Below are 19,488 nucleotides of genomic sequence, written 5' to 3'. Positions count from 1 at the left end.
GAAACCAACTCAAAGTCCAGGGGTGTGACAAGTTCATGCTACCTCAGGTCTATTAAATAGTATGATTACACTTTAGTCTGGGGACCAATTCGCACTATTAACTGTTAACTACATTTTTATGTGGGGTAGGATTAAGGAATCTAAAATATGGAAATGCAAAATAAGGCAATAATATGTGCTTTATAAGTGCTAATAAATAGGCAATATGGTAATTATATCCATGCTAATAGACAACTAGTTAATAGTGAGAATTGGTCCCTTGACTAAAGTGTTGCCAATAAGGGTCAACAGATGCAACTTTTTATTTTAATAATGTATTAGTAAATGTTGAAATTAAAGGGTTTGTTCACCCAAAAATAAAAATTAGCCCATTATTTACTCACCCTCCAGGCATCCTAGGTGTATATGACTTCCTTCTTCCAGATGAATGAAATCAGAGTTATATTAAAAATGATCTTGGCACTTCCAAGTTTTAAAAATGGATGCACTTTATTTGACTCATTTTGGACTGTTGAAGAGAAACACCCGCCTTTGCCATTCTAAAGCTTGGAAGTGCCAGGATAATTTTTAATATAACTCAGATTGCATTCGTCTGAATGAAGAAAGTCATATACACCTGGGATGCCTGGAGGGTGAGTAAATGATGGGCTAATTTTCATTTTTTGGGTGAACTACTGTATCCCTTTAACATCACCTGTCACCAAGATTAAAAAGTGCTTTAGTGGTATTTTTGGACCCACTTTATATTAAGTTTTTAACTACTATTTAAAATATTTTGATACTATGCACTTATTGTGTACATACATGTTTTTACATTGCACTTATATCTAAAAATACCTTCCAGTACCTTTCTTTCTCGCAGGTCAGGGCTTTTGCCATGACTTGTCGGACATAGCAACAGTAACAAAGGGAAGGCAGGTTTTTGCGAAGGGTCAATTACTAATTATCTGTAATTAATTTCTGTAGTTACAGCTATAATTACAATGTTCACTCAACCTGTAAACCTTAACCAACCATTAAACCTAATCATAGCACCTAACATAAAGTGGGCATGTTAAGTAATATACTTTATTGTAAAGTGTTTTTGAAATCCAAAGTTTTTGGAGATTGCATCATATACAGTATTTGTCATTCAACATTGTGAAAAGATGTTTTGGCTAATCTCATCAGCCTAAGCTTTAGCTTAGCTAACAAGGATAAGCACAGAGGAAACTGCAAGTGACATAAAGAAGCTATTTTGAGACATCAACATGCCAGAATTTCAAATCCATGCATATGTCTAGGCTCATAAGCCGATATGAGTTCAGCAGGATAACCTTAAAGTCCTTATGGATTGCATTAAAGTTCACAAGAGCATGTAGCACAAGTCTAGTCTCCACAAACAATAGTCAAGTCTGCTTGGAGCTATCATGCGGTTCCGTGCATTATGCGCGCCTGAACTTGATTCATTGAAATTGTATTGAAATGATGGCATGGTAGTTCTAAATGCACATTTCAACTCTAATGGGAAACAAATGTCCATTTGCTCCTATAGGGATAGAGTGAGCAAACACAGTTCCCCCGAGAGCAGGGTGAAGTTTCTGCAGTGTCAGGGGCAGCGTGTCCTTTGCCGAAACGCTGAAGTCAATTATCTTCAGTCAAGTTACATGAATAATGGATAATGAACCCAAAATAAGAAAACCTGGAACTAGCGTGCCCAGAATCATACTCACATATGGACATCCATATTGACTATTCAGAATATTCATTCTGTAAACATCTTATATGGAAATGAGGACATGTGAGTTTAATCTAATGCAGAACAATGTAACTGCCACCAATACACTGCAGCTAGCTACAGTTTTTACATGCTTAATTAAGTCTTGCACAACCAAAGACGTGCTTTTAGTGTATGTTTACAAGCAATTACAAAAATAGCACAGAATGCATCCTACATGTGTGAACCGCTCCTAATGAGCATCAACAGCACGCTGCCAATGTTGATGGTGATTTTCTAAAAATTGCCAGAAGATTTGTCTCTGGTCGCTAATAGTCAAAATACACGGTGTGCAATACCAAACAGGCTTTGTTAGCAAGATGTTACCATCCATGTTTCTTGTTTACAGCTGCAAGACAACATAATTATCACCACGTAAACCATAAGAAATTACTCTTCTAGTCCATAAACACTTGGAATGACAATTTTGGTGATTGCTACTTTAAACTCATTCTTCATCTTAAAGTGTCAAAATTGAAGCATGGTCATGCGGCTTGCTTGTCGCTATTTTAAAAAACAGATTTACTTACAGCTTGTGTCAGCGCAAACATTCCTTCTGTGTTAAAAACTCAGACTGATTTACCAAAGGTGAAAACTAGCAAAGAAAAGGCATAGAAACGTATTTTTGTGGTTGCAAAATTTATGGAAGAAGAGTTTCAATGAATCAATGAATCAATAAATCAACGTGATTTACAAAGGATTGCGATAGTCAATTTACTGATATTTATGCCATTTTTAACACCCTAAGATTGCAGTGTTCATTATGGAAATGATCTGGCTGCGTTTGTGTGCTTTAATTTGCAAATTGTCAGTAGATCATCAGCAGAACTTTCCACTCCCGTCTGCACGTTTATGGGATTGTGCTCTCATGCTAATATGCCCTGTTTAGTGAAACTGGCTCTAAATGTACACCTAGTGTCAATTAACTAGGAACTTCATTGCTTTTAATGAGAAACTCCTGGTTTTAATACAATTTTATTGTCACGAAATTATCTCTTGGAATATAACTGATATGATATGAAACACAGGATATGATGGGGATATAATTACAGTCATAATAATATATCCAAAAACTACAATTATTACACATTTTCAGATTGCTTTTTGTGAGGAACATAGACAAAATTGATCTGTAGCAATGCTCAAATTCCACACGCATACAAAACCTCTGCAGAAGCATCAGAAGTCAACTTTGATTTAAAATGTAATTGACTCTCATGTATCTTATGACTGTCTGAAACATGCTTAAAGCAATAGTTCACCCAAAAATGAAAATTCTGGCATTAATTACTTACTTTCATCTCATTCCAAACCCGTAAGACCTTCATCTTTGAAACACGAATTGAGGGTGTGTTCACACTTGTAGTTCGGTTTGTTTGGTTTATTTGGTCCAGGCCAAAAAGAAAAATTATACATTTGGTCTTGGTCTGCTTAGCATTCACACTTTATGATATCAAAGCACTGCGAGAGCGATTTGAATACATGCAGAAGCATCTGCTCTCTCAGGGCTCCAAACGTTTTGCGACCATTTTTTCTTCCGGTGGGACTAATTTTTGTGAGCGGTCACACTGGCGCCACCACTGCGTTGTTCAACTCATAAGCGCTGCCATTCCTGTTGCATATGAGAAACATCTAACGACAAACGGAACGAAAGCAAAACTAAACCATGCTATGTTTTAGCTGCGCAGTGCCGACCGTTTATCAGCTCGGACCGCAAAGCCAACAAACTTGTCCAAGCTTAAAACAGCTTTACTTGGGAGCCAAGTTAATTTTGCGATTTTGTTACTGCACAGTGCTGTGAGATCGAGTAAGAAGTGTTTGAATTTGCGGCACAATGAAAACGGTTGCTGCTAGATCTAGTGAGAATCATTTAAATTCTGCCCAGAATTCTCTGTTATAAACAGCGCTGACTTACGTCAGAAAACCAGACGTATTAAAGGAGGCACTTTCAGAACAAAAATTTACAGATAATGTACTCACCCCCTCGTCATCCAAGATGTTCATGTCTTTCTTTCTTCAGTCGTAAAGAAATTATGTTTTTTGAGGAAAACATTTCAGGATTTCTCTCCATATAATGGACTTCGATGGTGCCTCCGAGTTTGAACTTCTAAAATGCATTTTAAATGCAGCTTCAAAGGGCTCTAAATGATCCCTGCCGAGGAAGAAGGGTCTTATCTAGTGAAGCGATCGGTTATTTTCTAAAAACATTTACAATTTATATACTTTTTAATCTCTACACAGAGTACACACAGAGCTAGACAAGACAAGCATTTGGGGTTAAAAAGTATATACATTTTATTTTTTTTTAGTAAATAACCGATCGTTTTGCTAGGTAAGACCCTTCTTTCCTCGGCTGGGATCGTTTAGAGCCATTTGAAGCTGCATTTTGGAAGTTCAAACTCGGGGGCACCATAGAAGTCCATTATATATAGAGAAATCATTAAATGTTTTCCTCAAAAAACATAATTTCCTTACAACTGAAGAAAGAAAGACATGAACATCTTGGATGACAAGGGATGAGTACATTATCTGTAAATTTTTGTTCTGAGAGTCAACTACTCCTTTAATGCTAACTATAACTATGGTGTTGTGGTAGAAATAAGAATGCATTATTCATTTTTAGGGTTTGTACAACCTTTGAGAGAGAAATTTAGGCACCTTTTTAATGACTTTCCAGCATTTCGCAAAACTATTTCCAGCACTTCAAAGTTCTAAAATGATCCAATTTGAATGTTATTTTTAATAACATGACCAAAATATACTTAGCGGTAAACAGTGTAAAATTTGTTTTGCCAGGAAAACATTACTAAACATGACTAAAACAGTTTGCAAAGTAACAGATCACTTTATTTTATTTCAGAAAGTATTTTTTCTACTCATTTTGTTGAACTTTTGAATCGGCAGATTAGCTTATCGTCCCAGCCCTAATAGCAATATCGAATCGCAGTACTTGTAGAATCGAAATTCTTTAAAAAATCTTAATACATGTCGTTTCGTCACCCAAGTATCGTAATAGTATTGAATCGGGAGGTATACCTCCTGTCTATAGGTGTATCGTCCCATCCCTAATGTACATTTCTAACTTGTGTTGTAAGTTGGCCTTTGCATCTGTATGTGCTTCTCCTCACACTGTGTCCCTCCATCCCCTGTTCACGCCATCTGAATTAACTTAAGAATATCCCATTTCTAACACCCGTTAAGTGAGCTTGACAGCGGATTTAATAGAGAAAGCTGTTTGTCTGCCTGGAGCCAATTGAGTGCACCGGTGTGGCCTAAGATTGCCTTAAAGACATCATCCATTCACTGCACACATTGGACTAATTGCAATATTGGTCGCCCAGTCATTTGCAAGTCTCTTCGACCACGGTTAATCGCATGGACTGAGAGACTGAACTAATTATCTGTTCAATGTTTTCCCAACATTGGCGAGTAATTTGGCGGCAGTTGAACTCCTGCAGTTCACTGCCAAAGGAAAACATGTAGACCGACCCACTAACGACGGAGGCTAACGACCTAGCTTAGCAGCTCTAACCCCCAACCCCGGCTCTTACCTCAGCTGCAATTTACATTCTAACCAGTTCAATATGACTGACACTCGGCCTGCGTGTTTTTGCTTGTTAAGGTATTAGTATGTCGATGGCTAATTGGAAAGTGGTTGCGGTTTCATACGTTGTGCAAGATTAGGAATGATTCTTGTAATGATGCAATGCATTTTTCAAAAGGATTGAGGTACACGCTCACAGCATTTGGCCTGTATGATGTATTATTACATGCAGATATGTTGGTATGGTGCTCATTTAATTAGCTCTGACATGTGCTAGCTATTATGTTATTAGCCGAATGGGAATCTAGATTTATCAGACATAATCCAGGAGTCTAATCAAACAAAATAGAGAGTTTTTTTTCCCACTTACCTTGCATGAGAAGATCTCCTTAAATTGTAATCTGTTCTGTACTTTTTCCAGTTGATGAAAGCCTGTTTCCACCACAGAATAACAAAGGTAATTGTGACCTTTTTATCGCACCGTTTTAAAGAATTGCGAGATATAAACACAAAACTGCTGACTTTTTTCTCACAAGTTTACGTTTTCTCACAAGTTTACGTTTTGCAAATCAAAGACTTTTTTATTCTGAATTCTGAGTTTACTTTCTGAATTTTTGTATATATATATATATATATATATATATATATATATATATATATGAATATATCCATAAGGTAATTGTAAATATTAGTCGTAATTGTGAATTCAGACTTTTTTCTCACGATTAAGAGTTTGTATCTCGCAATTCTGACCTTTTTTATTAATTGAAACTTTGCTATTCTGAATTCTTATTTCACAATTCTGAAAAAAAAAAGCTTTTTTACACCAAACTCTCCATCGTATTTATCTTATATTATACACCTGCCAGGGTTATTGTAGTTATATAAAACTAAAACCATAAAATAATTAAATAAATACATAGACAAACATTTAAATTAAATTGTATTTTAATTTAATAATATAAATGTTACTTAAATTAAAAGTAAACTTAGCTAAAAAAAGAAAAAAATACTATAAAACCTATAGGCATATTGAATAATAACAAATTAAAACAAATAAAACACAAAATGAACAAACAAACAAAAAACAATAACTAATAAAATTTCCAAAAATCACAACATTACAAAAATGTAACTATAATAAACAAGCATATAAATAAATAAATAATTCCAATTAAATATAGTTTTAATAATAATAATGTTCTCTAAAATAAAGTATTTTAAAAAAAGCAGCTAGTTGCCAAAGGAACATTTTATTTATCAGTTTAACTCGATGTACTAAAATAACTAAAACTGAAATAAACATTAAATAAAACATATTGGCATTTTAGAAAATAACTACATTAAAACAGTTAGAAACAAAACAAACAAACAAAAAACAATAGTAAAATTACAGAAAAACACAACAAAATTACAAAAAATGTATTATAATAAACAAACATGTATAAATAAATAAATTCAATTTAAAAATAATTAAATTAAAACTATTAAAAAAACAAAACAAAACAAAGAAAAAACAATAACTAATAAAAATGACAAAAAATCAACAAAAGTACAAAAAATAACTATAATAAACAAACAAACAAATAAATAAATAAATTCACTTAAATAATAATCATTTTAATTAAATATAATTTAAGTAATATAAACGTTACCTGAAATAAAGTATGAAAAAATCAGCTGGTTGCCAAAGCAGCATTTTCATTTTACATTGATATATTAAAATAACTAAAAATAAAACTGAAATAAATTAAAATAAAATAAAATAAAATGAATAAAACTATAGGCATATAAAAAATAAATAAATAAATAAATGACAATAAAAAAAACAAGAACGAATAAAATTTACCAAAAAAAGGGATAAACAACAACAAACAAAATTACAAGAAAATATAACTATAATAATAAACAAACAAATAAATAAATAATAATTTCAATTCAATATAATTTTAATTAAATATAATTTAAGTAATATAAATGTTACCTGAAATAAAGTATTTAAAAAAACAAAAATATCAGCTAGTTGCCAAAACAACTTTTATTACATTCATTTAGATTAACATGATGTACTGAAATAACGACAATTAAAACTGAAATAAACATGAATAAAAACTGTAGACATGAAAAAAAAAACTAAATTAAAACATTAGAAACATAATAATAAAAATTACAAAAATCAAACAGAATGACAAAAATAAATAAATATATAAATAAAGAATTGTAAGATATAAACTCAGAATTGTGAGAAAAATATCTCGCAGTTTTGAGTTTCTGTTCTATTGTTTTCTCCATGGAATAAAAAAAAAAACCAATAATAATAAAAAAGGTAATTCCGAATATTACACTGTATTGTGATTTTTTTTCTTCTTTTTAAATATCAAAATAATATAAATGCTACCTTAAATAAAGTATATAAAAAATCTGCTAGTTGGAAAAGCATTTTTCCTTTAGTTTAACTTGATGTACTAAAATAACTAAAACTAAAATTAAAATAAATGAAAACATTTAATTAAATTAAAATAATACAAAAACAATAACTAACAAAAACAAAACAGAACTAAATTGCAAAAAATGTAACTATAATGATAATTATAAAATACATAAAAAAATACAAAAACACAAACTACTATACTTGAAAAAAAAATCTGTATTTTAACACTGATACTTTCACCCTGGTACGAAATCAGCCGCTTCTACAAAAGTGTATGCAGATAAATCAACATGTTGTCACACAAAAGCCAACACTTACACAGCGAGAAACTTAATTTCCTCTGTGCCTTGTAATAAATAAACAGCCGAGCTGTGGCGACTGGACTTTGGAGTGACTAACAAGGCCACCGAGACGTTGTTAGAGCTGCACGGTTTTGTGACAGTCACACCAGGCCTGTATGCATCTGTCACAGATGTCCGGAGCATGCTCACACGCCTCTGCTTTGAGTTATGATGGAGATTTGCGCTGCGGGACATCAAAGCCTTATAATGGGAGGTTTGTGATAAAATACCCTTGGCACCTCCACTTGTCTCTTGCCTGGGTACAGCCTGTTGAAACAGAGGCTTTTCTCTGACCTCTCCACGGTCACTCCTCCCCGTGAAACCTTTAAGCTTAGAGTGCAATAAAAGGGTTATTACATGCTGAAACGCATATCTGAGCCTCTCAGCTTCATTCATGACGGAGGCCGATGCAGCATTGAGAAAATCTGCTCCATGCTGCAGCTTGTTCTCAAGAAGAACCGCCCACTTAAACAGGAAGAGACTGTCTGAATGACCAACTGCATTTGGTGTTGTTTTTGGTGTGCCATTTTGTGGCATGTTTATTTTATTTAGTTGATTTTACAATAATATACATCCATGAAATTCACAGAAATGTGTGTGATCAGAATTCAGTATATTAAAAGGCAGTACAACTTAAACAAAATAGTCACTTTTTCTCCCTGGCCAAAATATATTTTAAACATATGCTTTTTTGCTAAATAAATAAATAAAATAAATGATAAATTATTTAATTGATTAATATTTATTTATTCATTTATATTAATATGTTTAGTTTCAAACTTCATATACCAAAATATATTTCAAAATGTATTTAATGGGCAAGAAAATAAATGTTTAATCATACAGTAGGGAAAATGTAAATGCAAATCTGGATAGAATTGCCTATAAAATTGATAATCTTTATTAAATGATTATTTATGTATTTATTTATTTATTTATTTATGAAACACACACACAAATATACAAAAAGGACCACAAAGTTAGTTGTAGAAAATATATTTACATAAATATATTTTGAAACTTATTTTAGCAAAAAACTTACTTTTGTTATGTTTTTAAAATAAATGTTTTTTTTTACAAATGCCAAAAAAGGACAAAAAACAAACTTGTAGAAAATATATTTATGTAAATATATTTTGAAAGTTATTTTAGAAAAAACACAATTTTTTGGTATATTTTGAAATAAATTCAAGTGTTTTTATATATACGTAAAAAAAGAAAAAATATAAATGGTAGAAAATATATTTTTGTAAGTATATTTTAGCAAAAAAAAAAAACGAAAAAACTTTTTTGTATATTATGAAATAAGTTTTTCTTTTACAAATGCCAAAGAAAAAAGTATTTGTTAAAAATTATATTTATGTAATATTTTGATACTTATTTTAGCAAAAAAATAATAATAAATTGAGAATTGTTTTGTGTGTTTTGAAATAAATGAGTGTTTTTTGTAATATTTATTTTAAAAAATTACTTTACGGAAAAATACAAGAATATATACAAAAAAAATACAAGAATGTGTGTGTGTATATATATATATATATATATATATATATATATATATATATATATATATATATATATATATATATAATTTTTTTTTCAAATATAAAAAAGGACAGAAATATACTTGTAGAAAATATGTTTAAATATGTAACGTGTAATTGTATTTTCTTGAATTTAAATATATAGAGGGCAAATATATATATATATATAGTAAATAGTTTTTTTTTTTTTTTAGATATTTAAAAAATACAAAAAAGGACCAAAATTTTACTTGTATTATACTATAAATTGTATTTATACTTGTACTTGTATTTAAAAGTGTACCATATGAAAATATATTTTCTTGAATGTGAAACTTATGGAGGGCAAAATATATTTAATTTACTTAAAAAATAATAAAATTATATATATATATATATATATATATATATATATATAATTGTGTGTGTGTGTGTGTGTGTGTGTGTGAATACATTTTAAAATTTATTTTTGCACGTTTGATTATGTTTTGTATATGTTGAAATACATTTAAATGTTTTATTACAAATACAAAAACACAATAAATAAAAGACAGAAATATACTTGTAAAAAATATATTTAAAAATATTAAATGTAAATGCATTTTCTTGAAATGAAATGTTTATTTACATTTTTTTCAAATCCCCCAAACACAAAAAAGTACAAACAAACAAACAAAAAGAAAAAAATGTAAAAAAAAAAAAAAAAAAAAAAAATTTACTTTGTAGAGAATAGTAAATACAATTAATGTATTCACATAAATATATTGTAAAACTTACTTAACAATATATATATATATATTCTCCCCCTGGAGCCGTCTGAGGCACTTTTTGTTATAGATGGACTTTATAGGACTTGTTTTGAACTCATAAGGAGAAACACCCACCAATGCATTTCTAAAACTTGGAAAAGCCACAATAATTTTTTATATAACTCAAATTGGATTCGTCTGAAAGAAGGAAGACATATACACCTAGGATACCTGGAGGGTGAGTAAATAATAGGCTAATTTTCATGTCTGAGTAAACTAACCCTTTAAAGAGACGCAGCTAATCAGAACATGATAAGCACATTTGTTTTGAGGTGGACTGAGACCGCTGTAATTTGAATAGAAGTCAGGCAATCAGATTGAATCTGCCAATTTTCAGTTTGCCAGGATGCTTCAGACAGCCATTGAACGGACTGTGTGCGGCCCATGCATGTTCTGTATGGCTGAGACTAGCGTTTCAAGCCAAAGCACAACTATCATCGCTGGTTTAAAGCAACAATTTATTACAGATGCAATGAAATATTATCCAGCTTGTTTTATCGCACAAGAAGACGATAAAATAAACAAGCGATCGTCAGTGTCTCCGACTAAATGCAGCTTTGTATTCATTCATAGGGGTTTAGGCGCTGTGTTTGGTTTACATTCATAACTGCACTCAGAACGAGCAACATACACACAACTAAACAAGCCTGAAATGTAAATACACATGTTGTATTGTTTAACATGTTCCATATGCAGACGGGAAACATGTTGTTTTGAGCTGCCAATTTTGATTAATGCTAAAGGGTTCTGTGTTTGTTCTACTATAAACTCTCATCGTACCTTTCCGTGGCTCTTTTCATGCGGTAGAGGAGTCACGCAGGCTGCGGGATGGTAAGTGAACCAAAACAAACTAAAGTGATAATGATGAACTCTGACCTGTGGAGGAATCTGGAGCTGATCTAGCGTTGATTTCCTGCTCGGCTTCTCCAGCAGCTGTGTGAGAGGTGTGGAGTGTGTGTCTCTGGCACAGGACCCGTGTGCTCCTCATTAGTGCTGTTGAGGAGCGGTGGATGAGTGCCATAATAGACAGACGCTAATGGAAAGCCCCATGCGTGTGATCAGGCTTAGCAATATTCTCTCGGCAGCATTAGAAATAGAAACGGACAGATATGATTTGTTGACTTTGTACTACATTAATGTGTTTTTTTTATTCTTGGGATGTCTTAAATATGCATTGTTGTGCACCATTGCTGTGCATCTTAGTTTTTTTTTTTTTTTTTGACCCACTTCAGTACGAATTAAGTACATTTTTATATGTAATATCCACATTTTTATATGTAATTACTGCTTGTTAACTTTGAAATATGGTTAAAGTGTACTGCTGAATGTACTGACAAGCATTGATGAAAAGCAAAAATATACTTAACAATAAAATAACAGTAATACTTTAAAGCATGACAAAAAGGTTATTAAAACATTTAAAAGACACTTTAGACATTACTTAAAAACATTGTTAAACAAATAATTCACCCAAAAATGACACTTTTGTCACAGTTTTTTTCTTCTTTTGTTGAACACGTACACACACACACACACACACACACACACACACACACACACACACACACACACACAATTATTCAATTAATTCAATTCAATTCAAGTTTATTTGTATAGCGCTTTTCACAATACAAATCGTTGCAAAGCAGCTGTACAAAAATGTAGGCTACTACAATATATTTAGTAGCTTATTAGTGGTGACTACTGTATGTTAAGTCGATGTACATATGGTATAAATACAAAAAAAAGAAAGTAATGGTGTAATCAAAAACAGATGATGAACACTAATAGTAATGATTATGTGTTGCAATCAAACTTGTAGAAAAATTGTGTAGTGCTGTATGTTGTTTCAAGGCTGGCATCATCGGTGGTCCTCTGAGGCGTTGGCATCATCTCTTCTTCTGAATCCGGGCTGAATCTTGTGTAATTCCTAGTTACCACGGGATGGAAATCCCGTGTCAGAAACAGAGAAACAAATAGAGAAATAATTAGCATAGCTGCTGTTCCAACCAAGCAAAAATTGTGTGTTTAGCCCAAGCTGAAGAATGTTGATGTGCATTTGATCAGATGTAACTGAAGTACAACGTTATGAGATACATTATGTGAATGCTTGGCTAAAGAGATGAGTCTTTAATCTAGATTTATTACATTGTTGATTGTTGCAACACCACCGCCACGACCAATCTGACGAGGCTCATGCTTATAACAGTAGTTTGGTGGAGTAGACTCATTCAGACCAATATAGTCGTTTGGTTTTAGCCAAGTTTCAGTTAAGCAGAGTACATCAAAGCTATTATCCGTGATCAATTCATTTACAATAAGTGCTTTGGGTACAAGTGATCTAATGTTTAGGAGCCCAAGCTTTAAAAAAAAATTTTTGTTCATTTATTGTGCATTTTTCTGGTTTAATCACGATTAGATTTTTTTCTAGATCCTGCATTAAATTTCTGTTTTGTAATTAATAATAATTAATTAATTAATTAATTTAATTAAATACAAATAAAAAAAAACATCAAATTGTTACATTGACAGCCTATACAATATTATATTATATTATATTAATATATAATATACCATATATTTATATATTGGAGGAGACAAAAAATAATAAAAAAGTTAACATTTGTACATGTATTTTCTTGAATTGAAATATATGGAGGGCGACATATATATTTTATATTATATATATGTGTTTTTTTATATATATTAAAAAAAACTAGTAGAAAATGTATGTACATTAATATGTTTAAACCTATTTTCTATATTTTGAAATATATTTGTGTTTTTTTACAAAGACAAAAAATATACTCTAGTTTATAAAATATATTTTGAAGCTTATTTTAGCAAAAATATATATTTTATATGTATATTTTTTAGAAATAAATTATTTTTTTATTTCTTTTCTTTTTATTTACAAATGCAAAAAAAGGACAAAATGTAACATGTAAATGTATTTTCTTGGACTGACATATGGAGGGCTAGATATATATTTGTTTTTGATTTTTTTTTTTTTTTTTTTAGCAAAATATTTTTTGACAGCCTATACAGTATTCCATTCCATTACATTACATTACATTACATTACATTACATTACATTACATTACATTACATTACATTACATTGGTAATAGATGCCATAACTACATTATTTGGATCTTGGATTCAATTCTATTCCAGCTCAGGTAATTGTCTCTAAAAATGTTTCATTTTTTATCATTCAATCAAAACCAGTGTATATAACATTTGATTTAAGTTAACATTAACACAAACTAAAATGAAAATGCAAACATAAAAATAAAAACTTGATTTAAAATAACAACTATACAAGTACAGTGGTGGCCAACATTATTAGAACACTATATTTTCAGCTGCTAAAAATGGTTTTAAGTTAGGTAAGTTATAGTTATGTCAGTAGGTAATATCAGTTTACATTTCCAAACATTCATTTTGCCATTAATGGTAATAATCAAGTGAGATTTTTGTTTGACAACAGCCAGTGCTCCACATAGAGATCTAATCTCATCATCATCTAGTCTGTCTGGAATCACATGAAGAAACAACAAACTTAGACAAACTAAATCCAGAAGAACTGTGGCAACGTCTCCAAGATGTTTCACACCAAATGTTGGTTTAATTTAGTTAACAGAAGTTAATTGTTAAAAATTAACACATTAAAAATATTTTTGACAGCATCCTCATTTTACAGAATTTTTACACAAGTGCCTAAACTTTTACATGAATTGTAGCTCTGCAGGTAGAATCTCTTGAAGCATCTTGGAGACTTTGCCATAGTTCTTCTTTCCTACTGACACACTACAGCAAAAGATAGAAATAACTGACTTTAGCTGGTGAAAATACTAGTGTTCAAATAGTTTTGGCCACCACAGTATCTCAATAATACTAAAGTTGCACTACTATGAAACTACAACACCTAGTAGCACAAAATGTACTTTAATATGCCTTTAAAATTTAAACATTTTACAGAATCGTCTTTCACCAAAACCGTTTTTCAGTGGGTCATCCTTGAATTCACCATAGTGCGCCGTGCATGATTTGAGCTGTAATTTCATTTCCGAACTCTCTTGGCGACTGCTGCCGCCAGACTTGTCACTGGCATCTGAGGTGTCCTGAAATAGACGAAGGAAAAATTGTGTGAGGGCTGAAACGGGACATGACGGCTGGTGTCGCTTTGAACTCGCTGAGGTATACGCTCTAATATAAGCTGGACTCTCGCGTGAGCTGTATGGCAGATTCTGGGCAAAGTGGTTTGGCAGGAAGAGAGCGTCTGCCATTGGCGGCACACCCAGGTTCTCACTTCATCCATTCCGACTAGCCAGCTAGCATTATGCACGCATCATTTGCCCCCTGCACATCCCGTACGGCCCCAGGACAAGAGAATAGCCAATACACAACAGATCCGGCTGTAAGGGCTCCTGCATCGCGAACACTTTTAATTATGTGTCATTGGCGAGCGCTCAGTGTGGGGCTTTATTTTGCTCTCTGAAATGTCTTTATGGAAGTAGCGTGCTTGAGAGCTTGCGTGCGTTCTGAGTGAAAGAGCTGAAATGGGTCATTAAAACCCATTCCAGACTATTATATTTACTATTGTAAAGCAGGATAAGACTCTTCTTGATCAGTCACACCTTCAAATAACACACCCTCATATGTAACCCTAGGCTAGAGAAAACATGAACTTGGAAACAGGCTTTAAGATAATATTTGTGTTTATCTCTCTCTGCATTTATAAATCATTATCTGAATAGAAGAAGTGTCAACTGTCAATGCTGGTTTAGAAGTTGAAATGTCTTGCAGTCTGACAAGGTTTGGATGGGGCCAGACGCATAAACGTAGCCTGTTAGGACAATGTCTTAAGAACTAGTTTGACCAGCTAGCAGTTAACCAAGGGTAATCAATCTTATTTTTTGGATTCAACATAGACGTTTTTATGTAACCGTCTTAAAACATTTATGACCAGCCCTAAAGAAAAAAAAACAAAAAAAAAAAAACATTAGATGACTAAGACTAGTCTAAATCTGCCTCTGATGATAGATACTAATTATATTATTTGGATTTAAAAAGATTCTAAATTCTATTATGTTCTATTATGTTCTGTTCTGTTCTATTCTATTCTATTCTATTCTATTCTATTCTATTCTATTCATTCTATTCTATTTATAGATGTTGTAACTTATAACTATATTATGTTATAAACTAATAACATTATTTGGATCTAAAAAGCTTTGTATTCATTGACAGTAATTCAAAATTCTATTCTATTTTATTCTATTCATAGAGATTGTAACTACATTATTATAACTACATTCTATTATAAACTAACTACATTTTTTGGATCTAAAAGCTTTTTTATCCATTGACAGTAATTCAAAATGTTATTATATTCTGTTCTATTATTCTATTCTATTCTATTCTATTCTATTCTATTCTATTCTATTCTATTATAAACTAACTACATTATTTGGATCCAAAAAGCTTTTTTTATTTATTGAGAGTAATTCAAAATTCTGTTTTCTATTCTATTCTATTCTAGTCTATTCTATTCTATTCTATTATAAACTAACTACATTATTTGGATCTAAAAAGTTTTTTTTTTTTATTAACAGTAATTCAAAATTCTATTCTATTCTATTCTATTTGTAAAAGCTGTAACTACATTTTTATAACTATATTATATTATAAACTAACTACATTATTTGGATCTAAAAAGTTTTTTTTATTTATTAACAGTAATTCAAAATTCTATTCTATTCTATTCTATTTGTAAAAGCTGTAACTACATTTTTATAACTAAATTATATTATAAACTAACTACAATATGTGGATCTAAAAAGCTTTTTGTTCATTAAAAGTAATTCAAAGTTATATTCTATTCATAGACACTGTAACTACATTAAAACTATATTATATTATAAATTAACTACATTATTTGGATCTAAAAAAGCGTATTATTTTATGACACTAATTCAAAATTCTGCTTCCTATTCTATTCTGTTCTATTCTGTTCGTAGATGCTGTAACTACATTATTATAACTGTATTATATTATAAACTAACTACACTATTTGGATCTAAAAGGCTTTTTATTCATTGACAGTAATTCAAAATTCAGTTTTTTTTATTATATTCTATTCTATTCTATTATATTCTTAGATGCTGTAACTACATTATTATAACTATATTATACTATAAATTATCTAAGTTATTTGGATCTAAAAAAATTATTATTCATTGACAGTAATTCAAAATTCTGTATTCTATTCTATTCTATTTGTAGATGCTGTAACTACATTACGTGGCACTACTGACATCCATTCAGAATTTTATGTATTGTATTATAAACTTTTTATTAACTGACAGTTATTCAAAACATTGCATTCTATTCTATTCTATTCTATTTAAAGATGCTGAAACTACAGTACATTTCAACTATTCTATTGTATTTGTAGATGCTGTAACTACATGATTGTAACTATATTATATTTTAAACTAACTACATTATTTGGATCTAAAAAGTTTTTTTTTATTTATTAACAGTAATTCAAAATTCTATTCTATTCTATTCTATTTGTAAAAGCTGTACAGTAACTACATTTTTATAACTATATTATATTATAAACTAACTACAATATTTGGATCTAAAAAGCTTTTTGTTCATTAAAAGTAATTCAAAGTTATATTCTATTCATAGACGCTGTAACTACATTAAAACTATATTATATTATAAATTAACTACATTATTTGGATCTAAAAAAGCGTATTATTTTATGACACTAATTCAAAATTCTGCTTCCTATTCTATTCTGTTCTATTCTGTTCGTAGATGCTGTAACTACATTATTATAACTGTATTATATTATAAACTAACTACACTATTTGGATCTAAAAGGCTTTTTATTCATTGACAGTAATTCAAAATTCAGTTTTTTTTATTATATTCTATTATATTATATTATATTCTTAGATGCTGTAACTACATTATTATAACTATATTATACTATAAATTAACTAAGTTATTTGGATCTAAAAAAATTATTATTCATTGACAGTAATTCAAAATTCTGTATTCTATTCTATTCTATTTGTAGATGCTGTAACTACATTACGTGGCACTACTGACATCCATTCAGAATTTTATGTATTGTATTATAAACTTTTTATTAACTGACAGTTATTCAAAACATTGCATTCTATTCTATTCTATTCTATTCAAAGATGCTGAAACTACAGTACATTTCAACTATTCTATTGTATTTGTAGATGCTGTAACTACATGATTGTAACTATATTATATTTTAAACTAACTACATTATTTGGATCTATAAAAAGCTTTTTGTGCATTGACAGTAATTTAAAATTCACTTTTTTATTCTATTCTATTCTATTCTATTCTATTCTATTCTATTCTATTCTATTCATAGATGCTGTAACTACATTATTATAACTAACTAATATATTATAAATTAACTACATTGTTTGGATCTAAAAAGCTTTTTATTCATTGACAGAAATTCAAAGTTCTATTCTATTCTATTCTATTCTATTCTATTCTATTCTATTCTATTCTATTATATTCATAGAAGCTGTAACTACACCGTTATAACTATATTATATTATGAACCAACCATATTAATTGGATCTAAAAAGCTTTTTATTCATTGACAGTAATTCAAAATTCTATTCTATTCTATTCGTAGAAGCTATACCTACACTGTTATAACTATATTATATTATAAATTAACTACATTGTTTGGATCTAAAAAGCTTTTTGTGCATTGACAGTAATTTAAAATTCACTTTTTTATTCTGTTCTATTCTATTCTATTCTATTCATAGATGCTGTAACTACTTTATTATAACTATATTATGTTATAAATTAACTACATTGTTTGGATCTAAAAAGCTTTTTATTCATTGACAGTAATTCAAAATTCTATTCTATTCTATTCATAGAAGCTGTAACTACACTGTTATAACTATATTCAATTATGAACTAACCATATTATTTGGATCTAAAAAGTTTTTTTCATTTATTGACAGTAATTCAAAATTCTATTCTATTCTATTCGTAGAAGCTATAACTGCACTGTTATAACTATATTATAGTATAAATTAACTACATTGTTTGGATCTAAAAAGCTTTTTGTGCATTAACAGTAATTTAAAATTCACTTTTTTATTCTATTCTATTCTATTCTATTCTATTCATAGATGCTGTAACTACATTATTGTAACTATATTATATCATGAACTAAACATATTATTTGGATCTAAAAAGCTTTTTATTCATTGACAGTAATTTAGAATTCTGTTGTATTGTATTGTATTGTATTCATAGATGCTGAAACTATTATGTTATATTATATTATATTATATTACAGATGTTTTATCAGCTTCAGAGTGGTTAGTCACATGACATTACAGCTCAGGCAACATTTATTCATTTACGTTTTTTAAATGGCTCCAAAAATTTATTTTAAGTTTGGTTATTATTATAATGATTACAGCAATTATAACTTTTTATTTTTCATTTTACATAATAGTTTATAACACATTTATGAGACTACCTGAAATTATTAATGTTAAATAAACAAACAAACAAACAGACAGACAAACATACAGACTCCATAGCATATTTGACTGTTAATTAATAAACTAATTTGCTAGACCCTGTGGATGTTTGAAATGAATCAATGATAGCAAAAAGGTAATTAAACACTGTGAACAAAATAATGACCAGTTACAGGACTGCTCATGCGGAACTACCATTTATACATTCATATATTTTGCAATACATCAGAATATGTAGTATTCAGATTCGATGAAATGTCAAGTTTTGGCTCTTGGCTCTATCGTTTGAGTAATTATAAGAACTATTCTTCCCATCACAGCTGGCCTTGTGAAACTAATTAATTCTAGGTCTTGCAGCTGGCCTTTAGTCGTGTCCATACTTCACCTGTGCAAGAGAAGAAATGTCAAGGTGAAGCCCTAGGACTCCAGAACTTGCTGAATCGTTGTTGTATTGTTTTTGCAGGTCATCAGGACGATTACTTCAGCCTCCCACGAGCAGA

This window comes from Garra rufa, chromosome 8 (assembly GCF_049309525.1).
Source record: "Garra rufa chromosome 8, GarRuf1.0, whole genome shotgun sequence".
Classification (NCBI taxonomy): domain Eukaryota; kingdom Metazoa; phylum Chordata; class Actinopteri; order Cypriniformes; family Cyprinidae; genus Garra; species Garra rufa.
Note: the sequence above shows the minus strand (reverse complement) of the source record.